Source organism: Schistocerca serialis, chromosome 1, assembly GCF_023864345.2.
Source record: "Schistocerca serialis cubense isolate TAMUIC-IGC-003099 chromosome 1, iqSchSeri2.2, whole genome shotgun sequence".
Classification (NCBI taxonomy): Eukaryota; Metazoa; Arthropoda; class Insecta; order Orthoptera; family Acrididae; genus Schistocerca; species Schistocerca serialis.
The window spans coordinates 1,033,652,241-1,033,671,210 of record NC_064638.1 but is presented as its reverse complement, the minus strand read 5'-3'; the positions used below and the strand labels follow the sequence as shown (position 1 = coordinate 1,033,671,210).

Here is an 18,970-nt window from a genome sequence, read left to right as displayed (position 1 = left end):
CACTTCAAGAAAGGCGTTACGCAATACGGAGAGGTTTATTATCGAAATTACGAGAGAGCACATTCCGGGAAGAGATGGGCAACATATTACTACCGCCCACATATATCTCGCGTAATGATCACAACGAAAAGATCCGAGAAATTAGAGCAAATACGGAGACTTACAAGCAGTCGTTCTTCCCACGCACAATTCGTGAATGGAACAGGGAAGGGGGGATCAGATAGTGGTACAATAAGTACCCTCCGCCACACACCGTAAGGTGGCTCGCGGAGTATAGATGTAGATGTAGATGTAGAAAGTTCAATATTAGTCCACGTGGCGCAATTGTCAAACAGTACCCAAAATTAAATACTGCTATCCTCAATTTATATTTTCTTCAGATTCCCGACTCTATTAGATGCAGTATTGTGGTTACTGATTCAATCCACAAAATTGGTCATTTTGACATATTTGCTTCACTGTTTTCACGCTAAAGCTGCGAAATTGTTGTATGAACGTAAACACAGTCTAATAACGATGAAGTATCACGATTATCAGCAACGTGAATTTGGTGGTGGCTGTGATAGTGTTTCTACCGTTACAAAATTTCTTTTGCCTTCGTCTCAGAACATGCATTTTGCAGTTACGTCGTTGTGACATGTGAGTACACTGAAACAACGATCGCTTGTGCACACATGGGTACCAACCAACAATTGAGATATCCATTCATTGTTCACAACGTTATTTCTTAAAGTCACACTTCAGAATCCAGATGTTGAAATGTACTACTCAAGGAAAGAAGTTCTTGAAACATAACGCTATTTCCCGGATGGCGCAGTGGCTACCGCACCTGCCTAATAAGCAGGAGATTCCGGATTCGAATCCCGGTCCGGTACCCGTTTTCGTCCGTCGCCGCTGATTCCGCTTAATGTCCCGCTGCAGCTGATAGCAGTGACCCGTCTCCAATTTACATATGGTGTTTCACTGCTGCAGGATCTGCATGGTTGTCTGATCCTTTGAAGAAGCAGACAACACGCATTCAAATAATGCCATGTAAGCAGGAGATCCCGGGTTCGGGTCCCGGTCGGGGCACACATATTCACCTGTCCCCGTTGATATACACTCCTGGAAATGGAAAAAAGAACACATTGACACCGGTGTGTCAGACCCACCATACTTGCTCCGGACACTGCGAGAGGGCTGTCTGTACAAGCAATGATCACACGCACGGCACAGCGGACACACCAGGAACCGCGGTGTTGGCCGTCGAATGGCGCTAGCTGCGCAGCATTTGTGCACCGCCGCCGTCAGTGTCAGCCAGTTTGCCGTGGCATACGGAGCTCCATCGCAGTCTTTAACACTGGTAGCATGCCGCGACAGCGTGGACGTGAACCGTATGTGCAGTTGACGGACTTTGAGCGAGGGCGTACAGTGGGCATGCGGGAGGCCGGGTGGACGTACCGCCGAATTGCTCAACACGTGGGGCGTGAGGTCTCCACAGTACATCGATGTTGTCGCCAGTGGTCGGCGGAAGGTGCACGTGCCCGTCGACCTGGGACCGGACCGCAGCGACGCACGGATGCACGCCAAGACCGTAGGATCCTACGCAGTGCCGTAGGGGACCGCACCGCCACTTCCCAGCAAATTAGGGACACTGTTGCTCCTGGGGTATCGGCGAGGACCATTCGCAACCGTCTCCATGAAGCTGGGCTACGGTCCCGCACACCGTTAGGCCGTCTTCCGCTCACGCCCCAACATCGTGCAGCCCGCCTCCAGTGGTGTCGCGACAGGCGTGAATGGAGGGACGAATGGAGACGTGTCGTCTTCAGCGATGAGAGTCGCTTCTGCCTTGGTGCCAATGATGGTCGTATGCGTGTTTGGCGCCGTGCAGGTGAGCGCCACAATCGGGACTGCATACGACCGAGGCATACAGGACCAACACCCGGCATCATGGTGTGGGGAGCGATCTCCTACACTGGCCGTACACCACTGGTGATCGTCGAGGGGACACTGAATAGTGCACGGTACATCCAAACCGTCATCGAACCCATCGTTCTACCATTCCTAGACCGGCAAGGGAACTTGCTGTTCCAACTGGACAATGCACGTCCGCATGTATCCCGTGCCACCCAACGTGCTCTAGAAGGTGTAAGTCAACTACCCTGGCCAGCAAGATCTCCGGATCTGCCCCCATTGAGATGTTTGGGACTGGATGAAGCGTCGTCTCACGCGGTCTGCACGTCCAGCACGAACGCTGGTCCAACTGAGGCGCCAGGTGGAAATGGCATGGCAAGCCGTTCCACAGGACTACATCCAGCATCTCTACGATCGTCTCCATGGGAGAATAGCAGCCTGCATTGCTGCGAAAGGTGGATATACACTGTACTAGTGCCGACATTGTGCATGCTCTGTTGCCTGTGTCTATGTGCCTGTGGTTCTGTCAGCGTGATCATGTGATGTATCTGACCCCAGGAATGTGTCAATAAAGTTTCCCCTTCCTGGGACAATGAATTCACGGTGTTCTTATTTCAATTTCCAGGAGTGTATATCAACGACCGTCAGCAGCTGAAGATAATATAATTCTAATTTCGTTCTAGACGGCTGCAGATCATCAATGGTGCATGTTATTTCGGACAAATCCGAAAGAACAGACACCATATCCATACAAATATATCATTTGAGACAAGTGCACTGAAAAGTATCAGATTACGCCGCGCTCAAGAAAGCTCCGCGAGGCACGGGAATAATTACACAGGCGGAAACAGATCGCAGTGCAAGGAACAGCCCGATCTAGTGTTTAAGGAACGTGGGACTGTATCCTAACCGAAAAGAGAAACGGGAATCGTACTGTGGGTCGAGTGCAGACGGCACGGCTGACGTCCTGCGCTGCCGTGTGTGGGCGCACAGTGGCGTCGGCGGGCGGCGCTGGTTGTTGCTATGTGCAGCGGGCGCCACGGCCGCCGCATTAAAGGGAAACAGGCGCTTCGAGAGCCGCTCGCTTCCGCTCGTGTGCGCCGTCCCCGACACTTCTGTACCACCGGCGACACTGCAAATATTCTCTACATCTTCCCGCTGTTGCACGGAGCACACAGGCCACTGTCCGACTCTTTTCAAGGTGGCTCTTAATGAGGACAAGTTCCACGATATTTTGTTACTCAGTAACACTTCCAACGCGTGTTATCTGAGCCGTCAATAATTTCACAACGAAGTGTGTAAATAGTTACATTACTGTCTGGCCTGTCTTGAAAATAGGTTAGAGTCAAATACGAGGGTAATCCCAAAAGTGAGGCCTCCTATTGAAACTACCTGGCAGATTAAAACTGTGTGCCAGGCCGAGTCTCGAACTCGGGACCTTTGCCTTTCGCGGGCAAGTGCTCTACCAGCTGAGCTACCGAAGCACGACTCACTTCCGTCCTCACAGCTTTAATTATGCCAGTGTTTGGGTAGCTCAGTTCGTAGAGCACTTGCCCGCGAAATGCAATGGTCCCGAGTTCGATTCTCGGCCCGGCACACATTTTTAATCTGCCAAGAAGTTTCATATCAGCGCACACTCCACTGCAGACTGAAAACATCATTCTGGAAACATTCCCTAGGCCGTGACTAAGCCATGTCGCCGCAATATCCTTTCTTTCAGGAGTGCTAGTTCTGCAAGGTATGCAGGAGAGCTTCTGCGAAGTTTGGAAGGTAGGAGACGAGGTACTGGCGGAATTAAAACTGTGAGGACGGGGCGTGAGTCGTGCTTGGGTAGCTCAGTTGGTAGAGCACTTGCCCGTGAAAGGCAAAGGTCCTGAGTTCGAGTCTCGGCGCGGGACACAGTTTTAATCTGCCAGGACGTTTCATATCAGCGCACACTCCGCTGCAGAGTGAAAACTTCATTCTGGAAGATCTCCTACTTTTATAAGTACAGAACTCTGTTTGTGTGGCAGTTGGTCAGACTGTTATGAAGAGTGCTTCACGCGCTGTGTGTAAACATGCGCACGCCGCGCTGAGGCGCTCAGTCTTGGCTTGGCAGCCGTTGAGAATAGAGCTTCCGTTGGATATTACCGCCAAGTGCGAATTCCACGCAGTTATTCTGTTTTTGAACGCGAAGAGCACTGCGTTGATTGAAATCCATCGCCAATTGACGGAAGTGTATGGTGAGTCGTGCATGGATGTCAAAAATGTTCGTAAGTGGTGTAGACAGTTTGCAGCTGTTCGGACCGAAATTCACCACAAACAAAGGAGACCGTCAATTTCTGAGGAGACAGTGTTGAAGGTTGAGCAAAGCATGCGTAAAGATCGGCGGATCACCCTGGATGATCTCTGCACGTTGGTTTCTTGAGGTTTTCAGAAACATCGCTCACAGAACCGGAGAAGAGGAATGTTGAGCGAGGGCGTACACATTCTCCGTGACAACGCTCGCCCACACATCGCTCGGCAAACCGTTGCTCTCCTGCAACAGTTTCAGTGGAACATAATCATCCACCCACCCTATAGTCCTGACTTGGCGCCCAGTGACTATCACCTGTTCCCTAGGTTAAAAGAACCATGTGGCCGGAAAGCGATTCCGCTCCGACGACGAGGTGAAAGAAGAGGTTCATAACTTTCTGAACAGCATGGCGGCGAGCTGGTATGACACGGGCATACAAAAACTGCCACAGCGTCTACAAAAATACATCGACAGAAATGGTGATTATGACGAAAAATAGCTAAATGTTCAAGCTGTAAACTGATGTAAACAATTGTAGAAATAAACAGGTCTATGTACTTCTAAAAAAATAGGAGACCTTACTTTTGGGATTATCCTCGTAAAACAATTTTTCGAGTCTATTAATACACAAAAAATAATGTTTATCACTTAAAAATTAATTTAAGCAAGAGAAAAAATACAATGACAAGTACTGTATAACACATAGCGTGATGACACATGGACAATCTTGCGCCTAGATCTGGCCTATGCGAAGTGTGTACACAGAGTAATAACAGTGAAATTGCGAACGAAGTATTGCTGCGTCATCAAAACAGACAGTTGCGCTCAATAATCATATTTTTGTGCCGGTAACATCAGATCGTTCGAGGTACAAGAAGTGTAATAACCCTTCTTATTGTTACAATGCTGTGCAAAATTTAACGACCAAAGTAACTTTTGCTGTGTCACTGAAAAGTAACATAGCTGGATGAAACTTGGTCAATACAAAGAAAGAACTGCTAGAAGAGCAGGCCGCTGTGGCCCAGCGGTTCTAGGCGCTTCAGTCCGGACCGAGCGGCTCTAGGCGCTTCAGTCCGGAACTGCGTGACTGCTACGGTCGCAGGTTCGAATCCTGCCTCGGGCATGGATGTGTGTAATGTCCTTAGGTTAGTTAGGTTTAAGTAGTTCTAAGTTCTATGGAACTGATGACCTCAGATGTTAAGTCTCATAGTGCTCATTTGAGCCATTTTTGAACTGCTAGAAGTACAGTGCAGAAAATAATTGAAATAAATACGCAAGGAGACGAACAGATATCACGCTTTCATTGAAAGACAATAACTGCACTGAAGTCACCGCGATTTATGATGGTCCCCTGGACATTACAAATGGCAGGACATGTTTCGTAATAGGGTGTGCAATCACCACGAAGAGCAATGCATGCTCTGCAACTTCTCCCATACTGACCACAAGGTTGGTAAGGAATTCTTGTGGTAGAGCATCCCATTCCTCCATCACCGCGCTTGACAACTGACTGATGGTCGTTAGTGAATGTGGAAGTGCTGCAACACGGTTCCCCAACGCATCCCACACAGTCCATTCTCGTCCAAAAAGCTCCTCCACGTCAAGCATTGTCATCCATAAAAATGAGGTCTGGGCTGAATGCATACCTGAAAAGAGTACAGTGTCAACAATGTTTGCCCAGTGAGTGTACTGCGTTTGAAAATTTGGAGGTCAGTACGCCCAAGTAATAGTATGCCTCACCCCACCGTAACACTTGGTCCATCAAAACCATCTAGTCCGAATGTGATCTTGGGCTTTGTGTGTTCCTATCTTTCGCCGTATGAGGGTATGTCCAGAATCACTATTCAGACTGGACCTTGTCTCGTCCGGGAAGAGTACGCGATCCCACTCCTCGTTGGTCCGGTCCAAATCCTCTTCGCAACATCGTAAACGGTGCCTCCGATGTGCGAGTGGCAACGGAACACAAAGTAATGGTCGTCTGGCAAAGAGACCACTCCATGCAGTCCGCTTCCCACTGCGGAGCGTGAGGTGGCGTGCCTTGCACTCCTGTTAAACGTGGTTGCAGTTGCACCCGCTGTTTGACGTGGGTCCCTTCTTCCCTGTTGAACAATTCATCGGTTATCTGCTGCTATAGTTGACCGTGGTCGACCATCTCCTCTCCTTCAGGCAGCACTGCCTATGGTTCGGAACGCTCCCCATGCATATGAGACAATGCTGTGAGCAATACCATCTCCTGGCCTACACTCTTCACACATCGTCCTTCTTCTAGTTACCCGATGGTTCTTCCCCGTGTGAAGTCATCCAGATGTTGTCTCCGGGCCATGTTACAACGAAGATCACCACCGTACTGCATCGTAACTGTTCGCTGATTGGCACTCACTGTGTTTATCCGTCCCTCCAGCTGCCTCGTGTTGCGGGGCCAGATCCGTTTGGCGCTACAATTACGCTGCCCTCGTGCCATTTGACATTCAGCTTTCTGTGGACCACTGGCAAACCCCTGGCAGCACGCGCCGCACTTTCATTCATTTCCATTGAACAGCTGACATGTTGCGGCACTTTATCTACCTCGTCTTTAAGGTTTGCAGATCAGTGGACACAGTGGTCAGTTGCTCGTTTCAAAAATAGTTTTACGCAACTCGCGGGAGTATGACAAGATAATACAACGACCTCAAAGGGTCAACTCCCTACAAAACAGCAGAAAAAATTTTTAGCGCAACTCTTAATTCAGTATTGGTATAGGAAATAAATTGCAAAATATTACAAATGCGAATCATGCACACAGTACAAATTAAAGTGGACACGGAGGCTAGGAAAAGTTTCCGTATTAAATGAGTGTTCAAGATTCATATTGGTACTGTCTTTTACCTCTACGTTTTTGTTGTATTCGGCTGTTACCATGGAGGCTGCAAGATGGCTAAAATGCTTTCAGAAACTTCTTATTTAGCTCTGAAAAGAACCATCGCGTGCTAGATTATGAAGCTTGGCTGGCCTACGAGGAGAACATTCTGAAATTTGACTAAATAACAGGGTACAACACCTTCGATTCGCAATGTTTTTTAGCGAAGCACCTGCTCAAAATGACGATTTTTAGCGACTTGGCGCCATAGTCAGACACTGGTTCTGGAGGACGCCTGTTCAAATTCCAGTCCGGCAATCCAGATATAGGTTTTTCCTTATTTCCCTAAATCGCCGAGATGGTTACTTTGAAAGAACAGTGCCTATTTCCCTCCGCATTGTTCCCCACTTCGCACTCTGAGCTTTTGCTCCTCCTCTAATGACATCCTCGTCGACGGGACGTGAAATCCTGATCTTCTTTCCTTCCTTCGAAATGGTGACCTTCCTGGAGGACCGGGAACTACGTACGACTGTGTGAACGTTGCACATCTCCCTTTCAACAGAGCTGTCGAAGTCTGGTCAGGACTCGCCAGCTTATGTACATTACACAATATTTTAAATGGCTACAGCAAAAAGTCTGTTGGCGTAACATCGCGCGGTCTGGCGGGCCAAGGGTTGGGTCCTCTCCCATCCATTTATCAGGATGCGTAGCATGGAGATGATACTGGGCAACCACTGCCGAGAATGGTGGAACCTGGTCACATTGAAACCACATTCTGCATCGCCCCAGCAAAGGGACACAGTCCGGCAACGACGGAATAATTGCCAATAGTGTATGCATTAATGATACGATTATTATGGAATTGTGATTCGTCCAGCAGCAGTCCTTGTGAGAAAAAGACGCAGTCGTTATCCACATGGTATGTAAGATATATCGAAAATGCTAGCCACAGGTCCAAATCATAACGATGGACCCAGTGATGTAATTGCAAGTAATAAGAATGGAACCAAAGGCTTAGAAGTCGATTCTCAGCATTTACCAGACGTTTTTTGCCTGCAGCTTCTCATGTCTTTTACCACCGACAAAATGTAGCGTATTAATGCCACCTTCCATTTGATTCCGACTCCTCTTTAACTGTAGATCCCTCTAAAACTGGCTGAGCACATCTGTATGGAAATTAGGAGTACTAAACTTCGTGAAACAATAAGGCGTTCAAAGCAACCGTCAGACAATTGATAGCTTGAGAAGTTAGTCATTTATTACCACCTAAAAATTGCAAAATGTCGTCACATTTAGATATAATGTTACTTTCATACCTTTAAGATACGTTAATATTTATCTTGATATAGTCTGCTAACGCAGCCGTCCTTTAGCTGAGTTTGATTTCCAGTCCGACACATAGTTTTAATCTTTTAGAAACTTCCGAAGAAATACATGTTGTGCTACGGTGTTTTATCTCTGCTAAAATTATCTTTACGAATAAAGACACAGCTTCCAAATATCTTCTTATTTCCTCGGTTGCAGGCCGGCCGAAGTGGCCGTGCGGTTAAAGGCGCTGCAGTCTGGAACCGCAAGACCGCTACGGTCGCAGGTTCGAATCCTGCCTCGGGCATGGATGTTTGTGATGTCCTTAGGTTAGTTAGGTTTAACTAGTTCTAAGTTCTAGGGGACTAATGACCTCAGCAGTTGAGTCCCATAGTGCTCAGAGCCATTTTGAACCTCGGTTGCAGAAACATGTGGTGCTAACTTTTCAGTTAATGCCAGATGGATTTACTTCGTTCGATGTTACACAGCAACCACTAGTACAACAACACAAGTACTATAGCAAAGGATTGTCACTTAAACAGGCGATTACTTTCTTTGACAAATGATATACCAGAACCAATAAACCAGAAGTTTTTGTCATCGAGAATATCTTATGACTGCGCTAAGACTTCTGAATGTGTGAACCACGTATATTCATGCAGAAGTTAAAAAAAATTGTAAACAAATAAATTGGTAGCAGAGTGTGCCAATTCCATGTCGACGATCCAGCACACATTCAGAATTTCGAAGCGATCACATGCAGTTTTCGCTGTGATCATCGACTCTTGCCATTTCTGATATACTTAAACGATCTTCCTCTTGCAACATCACAAGACGCGCATTTTGTCCTTTCTTTCTTACTGAAAAGGCAGCTAGTGTAATACTTCGAAACAACAACAGATAGCACGAGGCAAGCGAAGTCTCATTACTTTTTTATAAGTCTTAGTACGTACAATTGAGTGCGTCTCATACAATTTCGCAAGCTATAAAAATAGTGTGCTTTAACAATGAAATACAAAAAGTACGAGTATACAGCGTGCGTTTCATTGTACCGTAGATAGATCAAAATCTTAAATCGGAAACACACACCTAAACTCAGTGAAGTGCCTTAGTTCAGCTATATGTGGAGTAAGCATACCTGCCATAGAGGGTTTAAAGATGAAAAAAGTATTTTTTTTTTTTTGTATAATTCATTCACTTGTAAGTTACGAAGCCATTTCTTCGGGAAACTTAACTTAGAGGGATAGTACTTTCAGAACTTAGAAGGGTGATACAAGAACACATCTCAGAGACCTCTTAAAAAACCTATTTTGACAACTGTTTCACAATGCATATACATGGTGTCCATAATTAAAGTTCCAGCTCCAAAACGCTGTATAAAGAGAACCACTGTTGATAATTATGTCAAATTTGAACAGCATATTATTGACGCAGGGGAAACATCATAAAAAATTTGACCAACAGATTGCGCTGTAAGCGCCAGAATAGGTGTATACCAATAGGCGCACGGCACACAGCTGTTCCTTTTTTTGGGTCCGAGACTCTCAACATGGCTGTCCCGATGAAGGATCGCGCGCTGCTGGTAAAGCTGTTTTACATGAACGGTGACTACGCTCCAGCAGCCCTGCAGAAGTTTTATATACTCAAGGGTATGAAAAAAGGCATCGGTCCGATGTCTGCTAAGGGTCTGGAGAAACTGATTACAAAATCCGGCAGAGGGAGGAAATCTGTTGATCCGACGTCTGTCTAAGATGTGGCCATAGCAGTGGAGGAGGTGTCGAGCGGTGGTGTCCAAACATGCAGTGCACGGGGAATTGCCCGAAAGTTGGTCATGCCTGCGAGTACGGTGTACAAAATCCTATGAAACATCTTGATACCCATCAAAATCACCCATGTTCAAGAGTTTCTTCTGCTGATCTGTAGGCAAGACAGAAGTTCGCTCTGGAATTTCTTGCTCGCATGGAACTGGACAATGAACGGCCATGGAACATCCTGTCGACAGACGAAGCCCATTTCCTTCTCCAAGGACGTGTCAATACGCAGAATTTCAGAATATGGGCGACGGAAAGTTCGCACGCACATCAACCGGTACCACTTGGCTCTGGAGAGGTAATTGTGTGGTGCGGGTTGACGGCATTATTTATCGCAGGACCGTATTTTTTTGAGGAGATGAGTCCTGCGGGTTCTGTTACCTGTACCGTCACTGGCAAACACTATGAGAGTCTTTTGTGCGCCGTCATTCCAACCCTTTAACAGCGTTGATGTTTGGGTGGGATGATTTTTTTGCAAGATGGCGCTCCTCCGCACACTGCACAGCCAGAGAACCGGCTGCTGCAGAGGAATTTTGGAAAATGCTAGAATTATCAGCCGTTGTTCCCCTACAGCTTGGTCATCCAGATCACCTGATCTTAATTTTTGTTACTTCTGGCTGTGGGGTTACCTGAAAGATGTTGTGTTCTGTGCTCGAATTATGAGTGTAGCTGAACTGAAGGCATGCACTGCGCAACGCATTCTGAACGTGATCCCCGAGACACTGCAATCTGTTGTGGAACATATTGCTTCCCGGTTTCACCTTGTGGCGGGAAACAGTGGACGGCGTACTGAACATGTCTTCCGCCAGTCTCACGATAATTAGAAACCGATGTTATTTTTCTTTTTATGCGGTTTTTCAACACAGGACAATTTAAAACCAATGTCATTTTGGTTGTTTGCCTTTTTTGGCCCCAGGACAATTAAAAACCAATTTCCCCATCTGATATCGTACGACCTTGCCATGGTGGATGGGCTTAACTAACAGTGCCACAACTGTTGACTGCCGAACTTGTGCTGTCTTGCACACTGAACAGTACGGATGGTGTAACGTGGATTTCAAACCACAGCCATACTACTGTAATTCATCTGTCATATGCAGCGGCTCTCATTTACGTTGAGGCTCTTACAGCGCCATCTATTGGTAAAAATTTCATTAGATTTTTTGTTCCCTACGTCAATATTATCCTGTTCAAATTTGACGTCACTCTGAGCATTGGTTCTCTTTCTATACAGCGTTTTGAAATGGAACTTTAATTAGCACGTGTAGTCAACAAGATGCCACAGCAGATTAAATGTCTTATGAATAATGTTGTTGAGTTCAACACTGAACTAAGAAACTTTCTGCTGGCCAATCTTCCTATACAATTTATGTTTTAAGTTAATTCCTAATAGTATTGTCAGCCGGCCGAAGTGGCCGTGCGGTTAAAGGCGCTGCAGTCTGGAACCGCACGACCGCTACGGTCGCAGGTTCGAATCCTGCCTCGGGCATGGATGTTTGTGACGTCCTTAGGTTAGTTAGGTTTAACTAGTTCTAAGTTCTAGGGGACTAATGACCTCAGAAGTTGAGTCCCATAGTGCTCAGAGCCAGTATTGTCACGTAGAGGAAGGTGTAAGTACATGAATGACGAACACTAACTTCATTTAACGTAGGTTTATTCAGCACTTCACAAACAAGAGTGCGGAGCTAACTGCCTCCGGCCAGAACACATACGGTTTATATACAGCTACAGAACATCCTAGTATAATGATTATTGCCATTTGTGGATACTTCTAGATGTACTCGAACCGAATATAGAAATTAAAATTTTTAAATTCAGGTGAGGTTCGAACTCACAATAGTCTATGCCACAATCTAGTACCATAACCACTACACTACGGCGAATGCAGTACTCTGCAACTTCAGCGACTGATTATCACTTTAACACCATAATATATCGTACAGTCAGTTTACTTCATTGTATTGAACTCAAATAAAATGTACATCCTCGATCTCTTTCCACCTCTTCGCGGGAGCCACTGAACACATTAATGTAATGCACCTGTAAAAGGCATACCGATAGTTGGTTGCCACCCTGTCTTCCAGCAGTTCGAACGAACTGTAAGCTCGAATTCCCAGCATGCACAGTGGCCACCTAGGAAGCAACGAACGTAAAACGCAACATATATTGTACCTGCCAACCGAACTGCTTGAATATCCGACGCCAATCTGCAAAAAGCCAAGAGCGAGCGGCCATTCTGCGCGTCGCGTTTGTGCAGAGTGAAGGGTAAACTTGGCGCTTCGGTGGGCAGCGTCCTGCACGTGGAAGTGCTTGCATCGAAATCGATAAACGAATACACGCCGGCCGCGGGGTGGATCCGTCCACACAACACGCTCCCCCACAGCGGAGCGACAGGTGGATATCACACACAGCGCGTTACCTTGCGTTTTCCGGAAATATAAACCGTCCAATAACTGCCGCTTCCCGCTGCTCAGCTTGAAATTAAGCGTGGAATCAATTTAGATCCATTCAGACTCAAAAGGCGATGCCTTTAGCGCCTGTGAAGTTGAACGATATTCCGACTCGACAAGAAGTTCCCATTTCGTAAAACATTTTACGACGTTACCAATGTTCAATGTGCGTGAATGCCTAAGAGACCAAACTGCTGAGGTCATCGGTCCCTAGACATACACACTACTTAAACTAACTTGTGCTAAGAACAACACTCACACCCATGCCCGAGGGAGGACTCGAACCTCCGACGGGAGGGGCCGCGCAATCCGTGACATGGCGCCTACCAGCCTAGTAATCTAATAAAACATTTTCGTCACAAACGGAAAATGACTGTTTATGTTTCGCGCCTTCTGTATTGTAGGTAGCCCCCACTATAACCCCGTCACTTTGGTGTCAACTTCACTTATAAGAGAACATCAAAAATGTTTCAGATGACTCTAAGTACTATGGGACTTAACTTCTGAGGTCATCAGTCCCCTAGACTTAGAACTACTTAAACCCAACTAACCTAAGGACATCACACACATCCATGCCCGAGGCAGGATTCGAACCTGCGACCGTAGCAGCAGCGCGGTTCTAGACTGAAGCGCCTAGAGCAGCTCTGCCACAGCGGCCGGCAAGAGAACAAAAAAAAATGTGTGTGTGAAATCTTATGGGACTTAACTGCTAAGATCATCAGTCCCTAAGCTTACACACTACTTAACCTAAATTATCCTAAGGACAACCACACACACCCATGCCCGAGGGAGGACGTGAACCTCCGCCGGGCAAGAGAACATCCCCTGGTGTAAATGAGCGATCTTGATGACACTTGGCGGGTATGTAGAAGGGACAAAATAATGCTCAGCTGCACTTTTGAGTGATAATTTGGCATATTACCTTTAGAGGGTATATCTTCGAACCGATGATACATAAAAAATGTGTTTCATATAAAAATTGAAAAGTAATTAACGTTCTCGAAAATTGCATAATCAGCTATTATAATAATCTGAAATTCTGCAAAGTACACCAGTACCATCAATTAATTTTGAAAAATGAAAACTTTTGTTACAACATAAAAGAAGCTGTCCATGAGTAATAAAACTGATTCCTGAAAGACAATTTTTGGAAAATAAGCTGTACACAATGTGTTGTCGAAGAATTTTCAACATATCTAATTAAAATATCTAAACGTTCATTAGTAATCTTATTATTAATTTTACGTTTTAGCATTTATGAATATTTTTAGTTTACTGCTTCATGTGCCTGTATTTTGTTAATTGAAAATAATAAGTAACTCATTATTGCGATGCAAAATCATTACAATAATGATAATCTGTAAATGTTCAAAAATAATATTTTTACACTATGCACACACAATAAACGAAATTTTTTCACTCAAAACGCACGACAGACAACATAATATAAAACAAAATTCTGGAGTATTCTCGTATTGTGGTGGGAAAGTCTTTAAATATACTGATTTCCATCAAACACATTTAAGTACAATGATTATAATAACTACAGAGTGATTATATTATTTCTCAAGTGGAGACAGATATTATAATCAATCAGCAGAAGTAGATCTAAAAATCTTCTCACGAAGTTCTTCCAACAACGAAAGCCATATACGGGCAACGGATGTACCTGTCCGGTCGGGCCTTTTGGGTACATCAGATGAACAAGTTTCTTGGCTTCAGGTACGATACTGGAAACGGTTCTTAGACATCTACCACCCCAAGAATCTAACAATAATACAGATTTTTCTCCCTCACTGTGAAAGAAAACGTCTTTTAAATATCTTTGGACTTGATCAGACGTCAGTTGACGGTGGTTTTGTACTATTTGCATCGTGAACTACGTTCAAGCTATTCTTCGAAATCGGTTTTAGCCGTCAGCGCTGTTCCTTTCTCTAATAGGTAACTGCACTGCAGTGAATGCCCAGTATATCGGTTCGATCTACACGGCCACATTAACAGAGGATATTACATGGACCATCTTTCGACGCAGCCTTCGACCGTCTAGTTTTTTTTTAATATTGACACTCTCCTGTGTATGGAAATACCTTGACTCTGAGCGTTGGGCTCACCCAAGGTCGATTAATGTAATATTTTTGAGCGTAAGTCTTCAAATAATATTTATACAATTGCACAAATCTGTAATAGTTTGTAATTATATTTCAGTTCTTAAGTATGCAGATTGCACCTGAAGATGCGTCTGTAAGCCGTGAAAGCGCTAGTGTGGCCAATTAAAACCAAGTTTTACCACCTGTCAGCGAGTTTTTATTGGTTGTTTTTCTGTTTTGCTGCTCCACGAAAAGGTTTTTTGGGCACTCAAGATAAATGGGACGCCCTGTGTAACTCACTCATTGAGTGTGACTACGTGACGCACTGCAGAACTAAATTTGACAGGTAGTTCACGAAGTGTACAATATGTCAAACGACTGATTGTTTCAACTCAGTAATTTTGAAAGTACGTTACTTCCTTACTTCAGACGTAAGAATACTTCATTAGTATGTGCAAAGTACATATTTTTGTTTTATCAATATGAACACTGATGTCACCTCACTGATTAAATCCCCTGTATCCAACAAATTTGGAAATAAAGCAAGAAAAAATTCACAAAACATATTTTGCTTTATGTTACGTCGGATCTGAAAATTAAAATCTGAAATGGTAAAAAAAATCTAAACACTTGAGAAAATCCTATTTGTTTTTGATAAAAATAAGTAGCAAACATAGGACTCATTAATACTCTCGAAAATGGAGGAACAGGAACTACACTTTTAAAACATTTATTCAACTTTGATGCACTCTATAGAACTTAGTTCGCTTGAAAAACACATCAGATCGTTTTAATAGAATCATTGCATTATTGTCATATCTTCTTTGCAATTTTTAGACAAATTTTGTAAAACTGAGCCCGAGTCCGAAGAACTGTTGTCCCATGTTGTGCCCAGTGCAGTTTGAGGTCAATATTCCTGGAGTGGAATTTGATCTTGAAATTGCACACATTTCTGCCTCACATCTAAAACAGAAACTGATGTTTTCTCTTCTCGGCTGATTTATTTGAATCCATAAATGAAGTACAGAAGACCAAATCTACGGTATAGTAAGACTGTCTTTTTCGAAGTTTACTACAATCGTTTTGCAATTCTAAAACCGAATGGGGTCTCGGAAACTGTGACAGTTATTCTTTGTCCACAGACAAGCGACAGATTACTGTTGTGATTAAACTGTGTAGTAGGAGTAAGGGTTGTCCTGTCTGAAATTGGGGACAAATGCTTGGCAGGTATACGACATCTACGTTTACCTTATGGTGGGAATAGGCGCTGGAATTCGCGTGTCATTATCTTTGAGTGGTCCCTTGCGGCAGGTCGATTACGGACAGAGAAGATATTGGGAACTCTATTTCGGCAATGTTCTGTAAATCTCTACGTCCGCCTTGCCTTCAATACAGTGCTGAAACCAGAGCCGCGCCGACGAAAAGGAATTATTTATTCTGAACTGCCTGAAACACTCAAATTATAAAATGATCGCTAAAGCCACAATATTTATCTTCGCTCTGGGCAATGTTATAGTTACGGTTTAATACAATCACAGACAAACACATCTAGAAATGCGTGAGAATTCTGTAACACATAGAAAGTGTTTATTCTATATTTCAGGAACAGGGCAAATAAAATGTAAGTAAGGCACTTGTGCAAAGAATCACTTGAGTCCAGCCAATAGACACACATGATCGATAAGCTAAAAATGTATACTTACTCTTCACGAACGTCCTTTTCAATACGTAGCAGAGTCAGCCGGCAACTTTAGAGCATTTGAACGTGGTGCAATAACTGAATGAGGCAAACCACTGCCACTCATATTAATTCCTTCCAGCAACACTGTGGTTAAGAATCAGTCAATGATCAGCGTTAGTCAATGATTCGAACGACACAAGAACCTAGGCTTCGGAAAACTGTGCAGAACAAAACGCTAGCAGTGAAAGTAGAATATTTAACGGTTTCTGGCACTGACAAGGAAGTGTAACAGTCGGAAAGATCGCCGTCGTCTGTGGTCTCCGGGTAAGACAGCTGTCTAGTATCACAGAGGTCAAAGGATCCTATCGCTCCGATGTTGTTGTTGTTGTTACTCTCATTGCGGTCCGAAGATTGGTTTGATACAGCTCTCCGATATAGTATATCCTGTGTACGCTTCTTTATTTCTGCACAGCTACTCCAACCAACACCCATTTGAACATGGTTGCTATAATGAAGTCTTGGTCTTACTCTACAATTTTTACTCCCCCCCACACACACATACACACAAATTTATTGATAGCCCGCATCTCGTGGTCGTGCGGTAGCGTTCTCGCTTCCCACGCCCGGGTTCCCGGGTTCGATTCCCGGCGGGGTCAGGCATTTTCTCTGCCTCGTGATGGCTGGGTGTTGTGTGATGTCCTTAGGTTAGTTAGGTTTAAGTAGTTCTAAGTTCTAGGGGACTGATGACCATAGATGTTAAGTCCCATAGTGCTCAGAGCCATTTAAATTTATTGATGCCTCAGGATGTTTCGTGTCAACCGAACTCCTTTTTTTATGCAGGTAGTATCATAAATTAATTTTATCCCCAGTCCGACTAAGTACCTCCTCGTTAGTTATCCGATCTATTCATGTAATCTCCAGCACTATAACTATTCGTTTCTTGTTCAAAAATGGTTCAAGTGGCTCTGAGCACTATGGGACTCAACTGCTAAGGTCATTAGTCCCCTAGAACTTAGAACTAATTAAACCTAACTAACCTAAGGACATCACAAACATCCATGCCCGAGGCAGGATTCGAACCTACGACCGTAGCGGTCTTGCGGTTCCAGACTGCAACGCCTTTAACCGCACGGCCACTTCGGCCGGCTTTCGTTTCTTGTCTGAACTTTTGTCGTCCAAGCGCCACTTCCTTAGAAGACTGCACCCCTGGCCAATATCTTCAGAAAAGACTTCATAACACTTAAATTTATAGCCTATATTGCCTGTGGGCGTTTTAGTGTGACTTTGTTAATCTGTTTAGCTGTGTATGTGTAACCGGCCGCAGTGGCCGAGCGGTTCTAGGCGCTTCAGTCAGGAACCGCGCGACCGCTACGGTCGCAGGTTCGAATCCAGCCTCGGGCATGGATGAGTGTGGTGTCCTTAGCTTAGTTAGGTTTAAGTAGTTCTAAGCTCTAGGGGACTGATGACCTCAGAAGTTAAGTCCCATAGAGCTTAGAGCCTTTTGAACCATTTTTTCCCTGCTATTGCATTTTATATTTCGTAAAAAAAGGTAGAGTAGCGAGTTTCTCGAGCGCTAATGACCAAATACGAAACACAGGGTTAGAGTTTCTCTCTCTGCTCTTACGCAATAATAGTTTCTCTTCCACACCATGCATTACAGACCGTGCTGATTCGTGGACTTAGGCTTTTTGGTCCCTACAAAATTTATTATATTCGAAATCACAATGTGTTCAAGAAGTCTGCAGCAAACCGATGTCAAGGATATTGGTCTGTGATTTTGCGGGTCCGGGGTTTGTTACCGTTAGGTTCGAAAAACACGCAAGTCTTACGGAAATGCTTCTTGAACTCAAATGGGAATCCCTGTAGGAAAGACGACGTCCTTTCCGGGGGACATTACTGAGAAAATTTAGAGAACCGGCTTTTGAAGCTGACCGCAGAGCAATCCTACTGCCGCCAACGTACATTTCGAGTAAGGACCACGAAGATAAGCTACGAGAAATTATGGCTCATACGGAGGCATATGGACAGTTGTTTTCTGCCTCGCTCTATCTGCGAGCGGAACAGGAAAAGAACGATTAGGAATGATATAAGCTACCGTCCGCCACGCACCGTATAGTGGCTTGCGGAGTACGCGCGTAGATGTAGATAATAAAATTATGAATGAAACTGTCCAGATTGGTCATTATGAACGACAACGGGAAGTCTCTTATGGGAAGGAGGACAGCGCTGTTTCCGCCAGGAGATACGGTACATAGCCGTACACAGAAAGAACGCCACGGCAAGGTCAGCCTGTATGGAGGCGCAACGAAGTTATGGCCAGGCACTACAGAGGGCGCAGACAACACGGACTGTATTATGCTTTCGTCTTACGCCACGCAAATAGTTCCCAAGGGAACATCGGACCGCCAAATTCGGATATAAGCAGACGCACGGCACCACTCAAGAGCGTATCAACAGTTAGTTCGAGAATATCAGTACCGTGCCTCAAAACAGCATCGGGAATTATTTACAGTCGCCACTCAGAAAGCCCAACTGGACGTTTAACGACTTATTTTAGTCATCGTCCACTATTGTCTAGATTGGTACTATCAGGCCTAAGTCAGAGGTTGGCCTTGTGATCTGCTCTTCCTGG

General features: G+C 44.9%; 1 protein-coding gene across 1 annotated transcript in view; it reads right to left on the bottom strand.

Annotated features, from left to right (window-relative positions):
• Nucleotides 1-18,970, bottom strand: part of LOC126414146 (protein neuralized) — an 860,420-nt gene that overhangs the window by 392,055 nt on the left and 449,395 nt on the right. The window lies entirely within an intron of this gene.